This window comes from Pieris napi, chromosome 7 (genome assembly GCF_905475465.1).
Source record: "Pieris napi chromosome 7, ilPieNapi1.2, whole genome shotgun sequence".
In the NCBI taxonomy this organism is placed as follows: domain Eukaryota; kingdom Metazoa; phylum Arthropoda; class Insecta; order Lepidoptera; family Pieridae; genus Pieris; species Pieris napi.
Window position 1 is genome coordinate 7938831 of NC_062240.1, and position 7084 is coordinate 7945914.

Below are 7084 nucleotides of genomic sequence, written 5' to 3' on the forward strand. Positions count from 1 at the left end.
ACCCAGATCGGCAATATCAATGACGTTTAACCCTAAACATAATCAAGTCGAAACTACCTCGGGGACAGTGGGACCGTAAAATTGTTGAGTATTTTTTTATTCACCCCTAAGGTTTAAATTTGGGGTCTTTTGGACCAGAGGGTTTTGGATTGTAACTATTGGAAGTGTAAATAAGACAAATCGGACAATACTATAAACCACTTTTTTAAAATTATAATTGAGTTTTCCAATTAATTGATAATATTTTTAGTTTTCATTTATACTGTGTTTATATGTTGAATGTGAATTAATGATTTTCTTTAGAATAAATAAATATTTGAATACGTTTAACAAAAAATAAAAAAATTCAATAAAAAATAAATCAGTGGCGCTACAACCTTTTTTAGGTCTGGGCAAGCCGATTTCCTCACGATGTTTTCCATCATCGTTCGAGCGATTGTTAAATGGGCACATTGAAAGATAGTCCATTCGTGCATAGCCGGGGATCGAATCTTCGACCTCAGGGAAGAGAGTCGATGTAATTGCATTGTGTTATTTATCGAGTGAATTGCACGAGAACTGTAAAATCTTGTAACTTATGGCTGAAAGGCACGTCTAAATTGTGTTCGTTGATTTTTTATAGACAATTTATTTATCAAAAATCCAACTTAACCAAAACGCTAAGAAATTTGTATTACTTTCGCCTTTATCAAAGTGTGGGATATTTTTAATATTTTACACAATATTTCCACGTACTACATGTAAATCAACGTAAGCTTGTGTTTTTCATTATAAATATTAATTTATTTGCCTCGTTTATTGCTTAAAAATATTCGTTTTATATTAGCAACAAGCATAAACCTTAAAATACAATTCGTACTTAACCCTTGCTGCGCTGGTACATTTCCCAGCCTTCGCTCGAGGCGCGTCGCCTAAACGACCCTATAATTGATAAGTAAGGAAAAGAAGAGCCGCCGCATACATATTTATGAGGTAACCGAAATTGCTACTTGTAAGGGTTGCCAGAGTTAAAAATTTAGATGTTCTAATGTTGTACAATTTATGTTTCGCGAATTGTAGACGAATTGGTCTAGCCCTTATTAATAATTGTGTTGTTATGGCATAGGAAAGTAAATATTAATTTTTACTCTAGAATATAATATATTTTTTCGTAATAGAGAAGTGACACATTCATATGAAGTATATTATACTTTTGTCAACCTACTCAATTATATAACTAATAATTATAATTAAACCTCGTTTATACCGTGAAAGTATAATATATCTTTATTATAATAAAATATACAGTATTTACAAATTTCTTAACGTATAAAGTAACAATAAAAATTAATAAAAAGATAATTAAAAATAAATTTTAAAAGTGTGTAGCGATACATATTCGTTGAGCCAGGAAAGCACCAGCTGGGGTCACCGATACTATCTACTCAATTCTTTAATTAGCGCCTGTGCACTTGAACCCCACGGCCCAAGAGTCTCTACTCGAAGGGAACAAAATATATCTTTAACTAGTTCAATCATCTCTGTTGGCGTTTGCATTCGCGGATGGCATCTCACATATTCCAGTGTGATACGGAATCGAATGCTTTCGCGTAATCTATGAATGTCCGATATAATGGTCTTCTTTTCTCTTTAAACGTCTTAATTTGATCGTTAGTATAAGCTATTAAACAATTTGATTTGTTGGCAACCCTATTGAGGAGTATGCGAACAGTAGCACTTGTCTGTCTCACTGCTCTAGGGTTGTTATGGACTCTTTGATGTAATAAAATCGTAGGATTTCCTTTTGACGGATACAAGGTTAGAATAAATATTATGAACTAAAGAACTACTTTAAACGCTTATAGAAATAAAAAAAAAGTTAGTACAATTGCATATAGAAAAATACTAGCATAGTTTTTATTTGAGATAACTACTGATCACGGGTCAAACAGGCTCACCCGAAGTAATGAGATACCGCGCCAGAGATAGTGATAGTGAGAGATATTCTAATAATCGGTACGCTCTTTTGTTGAAGGACCCTAAGTTGAATTGGTTCGGAAATACGTCAGGTATCTGGTTCCACATAGTAGTCCGTAGCAAAAACTGCCTTAAATAAAGCTTATAAAGTATTTCAATTAATATTATTATATACTAGTCGTTGTCCTGTCTTAACTATGAATATTGATTTCGAATTGGTATAATTAACTAAAAAAATATTTCAGAAACAAAGTGTTTATTATTCTAATGCTTTATGATAAACAACATTCTATGTTTATTTTTCTGAACATTTGTAAATTCAATAACCATTGTATTTCCATTTCTTCTTTATAACAAAGTAAACCAAGTGTTATGTTAGTAACATGTAAGTTAGTCTATGCAAACTTACTAAAACTCCATATTAAAATGAACTTTTAACATAAGGCGTGTAAGTTTGAATTGTAAAAGCGTTATGCACTTAAAAAAAAATTGCTATCGTAACAGTCAGGATTACTTAATATGTTAGTTAAGAATTCTTAAATCTTCTAATTTACCGCGCAATTTTCTTAATTTATCATAAGAACCTTCTCCTGACAATAACCCAACAAAAAAGAATTAGCGAAATCGGTACAGCCGTTCACGCGTGATGTCGTGACCAACTGTCACTAGTCAAAATACTATTTTCACCTCGATCAGTGGTCCGTCTCTACGCCTTGTTGCGATAATGTTTGTTGATAACCTTTTTCTAATGCTTTTCTTTAAATGCAATGTTTTCTGTTCATATTGATCAAATCCGTGAATATAAATACCTACATGAAGTCGTACAAAATTCTATTACAGCGTAAAATAAAATCATTATGATTTTATTTTTCCTCAAATGTTTATTGTAACTAGTCTTAGCGTAGGCATTCGCATCCCGTACGCTATAATCTCGGCTGTGCACTAAAGGATTTTTCAAGGATTGATGCTATGGCTTGTACACTGAAGGAAAATATCATACCTTGACCGGCTGGTCTTAGATCCAGAAATCAGAATGTGCAAGGCACATAAGATTTATCACCTACTTGTTTAAAAAGCAAAATGATCAAAGAAAATTAGCAATCTGCGGCCAAGTCGCATGTGGGGTGTTAGTTCCATTGGATTATTATTATGTTTAATGTATACTGAAATGAAAGCTTCAGAAGCAGAGAGCGTGAATGTTTACTGTCGCTTTCGTGTATTCCTTTTACGATAATCCATAATAAGCTTTGTTTATGTTCATGTACCTTGAGACTGTTATTACAATTTATTTGGCTGTAAATTGCATTTTTATTTTAATACTACATACTGCTTCTTTTAGTAAAAAGGCGGCAATTCAAGTTATATATATAGGTTATTAGGATTTTTGGTTGTTAATTTTTTGTCGTTTTGATCTTAAGTATAAGTAAGTATTTTGATTACATTGCGTTTCATTTAAAAGAATACACATAATGAAGTCCAGTAACTCTTCAGTCAATTCTCATAACAGTTTTTTTCGCCAGGATTCTAAAATCTCCAAGTTAAACATAATGGGTGCCCGGAAGCGTATCATATTAAACACTAATTTATCATTACATCTGCAAATAGTCGCTTGTAAATAATAACTTGACATAAGTAGTCTTATTGCATAGGTTCATCAACACTTGCAAGACACATGACAATCTGCAGACTTCCTGCGATCACTTTAATATTATTTACATCTTGCAATTGTAACAATATGTACTTACATGTATTATCGATATAATAGCTGTTATTCTAGATATGTACGTACCATGCATAATTTATTTATCTAATATAAATAAAGCAGTTGCAATGGTCCTCGGTAAGAAAAGCTACTAATTTAATATACAAAGATATTTTTACGTGTCTCGTAATTAAATAAGTTCTGTCTGAATTGTTCAATTTGTTTCAGTTTTTTTTTTTAATATATTTTTATCTTTTTAACCGGATTAAAGTTATGTATTATTATAAATTTACAATTATTTAATATAATTTCACGGTCGTCAACAACAACAATGTAAAAGAACAACAACAAAAGTATTTTCTTTAAATGTGTAAAGGTTATGTCAATAAAAGACAATACTATATTTTTATCACTTGATTGACATAAGATTCTTTTTGCATTCATAGTTACTAACCATATTGTTAACTGAATAAGGGTAGGTGCTCTACACGATTGCACATTGCGCTTTTATTATGTAAAGCGCTGAAATTAGGTCACAAAATAAACGCTACAAGGGATAGAACGAAGTAAGATGTTTATAGAACGTAGAAATTCTAACGCGAACTGATGATTTTTCACGAACGGGGGTATAAAGGCCGTGTCCATAACCAACCAATCTCAGTTCTTACCAATTAACAGCTGAACTTTGTATTCCAAAGGCTAGCAAATAAACTAACACCTCAGGAGCAATTCCGTCTACAGGATGTTATTCCGTCTAATGTAATTATTATTACTTTTGTATGGATATGTTATAAATAAGTATTAAGGCCATTACAATCCCATCAAATCCAATTATATTTATCATACCCTAAATTTGTGTTACGTCATAATATATTTACGTACATGATTTAATTGTAAACTTCCGCTAACAGTATTCAAATTAGCAGCAAAATAAACTACTCAATTAATACAAATTTAACTCACCATGTGTTAATTCTGAATCAGACAAGTGTGCCTATAACATCTTAGTTTATCTTTAAACCCTGAATTTGCTTATAAAATCAGTTGTAACGTAAAAATAAAATAGTATTTTGATTCTTTTTTAAATTAATTTATTGTATTATTTGGGTCCGGTTTTACTTACGATAGAAACGATATTTGCTATAATCGATAAAATATTACTTCGAAGGAATCTTTCAAAGAACTAGAACTAAATATTAGTATGACAATTTATATGGGAAAACAAAGCGTCCATAACAGACATCTTTAAGAACGGGAACGTTTTTATCGCAAGTAATATAGTTTATATGAAATGAGAATTGTTTTTTTCCGACCATCAACAACAAATCATTGTACGTCGGATGTCTTATTGGTTTCATACAACAACGGAAGCGAATCATTGTCACATCTGCGCGACCCATGCGAATATATTCTCAGACTAGTTGACTACAATTAAGACATGTTTAATTAAGAAATTTAACAAATTATTTAAAAGAAGCCTCAAAACAATAATAATCAGTTGATTATTATTGTTTGTATTATTGTGTAGAAGACATTAAAAATAAAACTTAGGTACTTCGACCTTTTTTTACTATTATTTATTGATTAAGCCTAATACGAATTCGACTCGATAGATCCAAACAGATTGTTTAAAAGGAAACTTAAGAGATATAAATTCGTATTTATATACGAAATATACAATTAATAATGAAATTAGAAGGATTTAGAATCTCAACAAAGTATCAATAGTTCTTGTAATTTTGTTCACCACATGAATAATATTATTTTCTGCAAAAAGATTATTATAATAGCCCATAAAAAGAAAATAGCTTTTGCTCACATGGCTTAGACCCGTTGTGCTTAATTCACAAAAAGCATATAACAGTAATTGTGTTATAATTTTACCAATAACAATACCAAATTTAGTCTTAGATGCTTAGGTCAGAATTGGTAGGTATCGGTAAGTAAACAAAAGTAGGTAATAATATAAATATGGAGCACATTGATGAGAAACTCTCTGACCACGATTGCTTTAAAGCACTCAAAACGTAAGTTAAGTTAGAAATTATATAATAGATAATTAGATAATTATTTTACCGCCACAGAACTCTCATGTGATACTAATAATCGAGTGGTGATACAACCCTATAACTCTTGGCCTCTCTTGGATCATTTTTATTTAGCACCCAAGTATGCCAAATGTCATCGATTTTTTAGGTTTAAGATGCCGGTTTCCTCCCGACGTTTGCCTTTACAGTACAAGCAAATGCTCATAGAAAATTCCATTTCACAGCCATGATTTGAACGCACAACCTTCGCATGGTTTAGCCACTATGCCAACACACTTCTACTCCGCCACTCTATCGTGTCATATATAACTAAAATAATTTTAGTCCTAAAGAATTCAATGTCTTTATAAGGGCCTGTTTCACAATGTATGGATAAGGTACCAAATAGCTATGCAACACATAAATTATATGGAAGATAAATTGTGCTAAATGACACTTCATTGGACTCATATCTTATGATGGACTTTATGTGATGAATAGCGCTATCTGACAGTTGTGAAACGCAACAATAGTGTTTATCCTACCAATAAGTAATAAATAGCTAATTTGGAACTTATGTAGAACTTATCCGTACATTGTGAAACAGACCCTAAGAGAGTTTTCTTATAGGCAGGATAAGGTATATTTTAAACCTTCAGCTATGAAGCCACTAATTAGGGTCGGGTTGTAAAATTCCAGTTTGTCACATTTGTATGCAAATTGTTCAAAGCTATTTGTTTTAACCGGTTTATACCGCAGGGTTTAGTCATGGACATTTTCAGAATCGTTACGATTTTATTCCGAGGTATAAAGTTTTATTTGAAGAATAATTAAAAATATTACGGCATATTTCAATGCAGTGACTTTATTTGAAATTATTACTTAAAATATAGTTGTCTAATCTGGACTCCGTCTGGACATGGTGTATTCCCGGGGAAAGGTAAAACATGGTTATAATAATATATACATATACACTCCTTTAATTGTAATACGAAACCTTACAAAAATAACAGACATATTAAAACACTCAAAAAGTTAAAGTGGAAATGGGCTGGTCACAATGGCCGCGTGTGTGATGGCAGTTGGGTCAAGGAGGACCCTTACTTGGAATAGCCCAGTGAGAAGAAAAAAGAGAGAACGCTCACCAGAAACCTGGGAAGATGAAATAAAAGAAGATGATGATGAAGAGATGAATAAGAGAAGATTGGAAAATAGAAGCAAAGATGAGAGACAGAGACAAATGAAAGAGTTTGGAGAGACAAATGCCTTGACTTCGTCGGAGCTCGTAGACTTATAATAAATACAAAAATAACATATACATAATGTAATCCTTATTATAGTACTGGAATAAAGGCTATTTATTTAATACATACTTATACGCACACTACTACATGTTAAA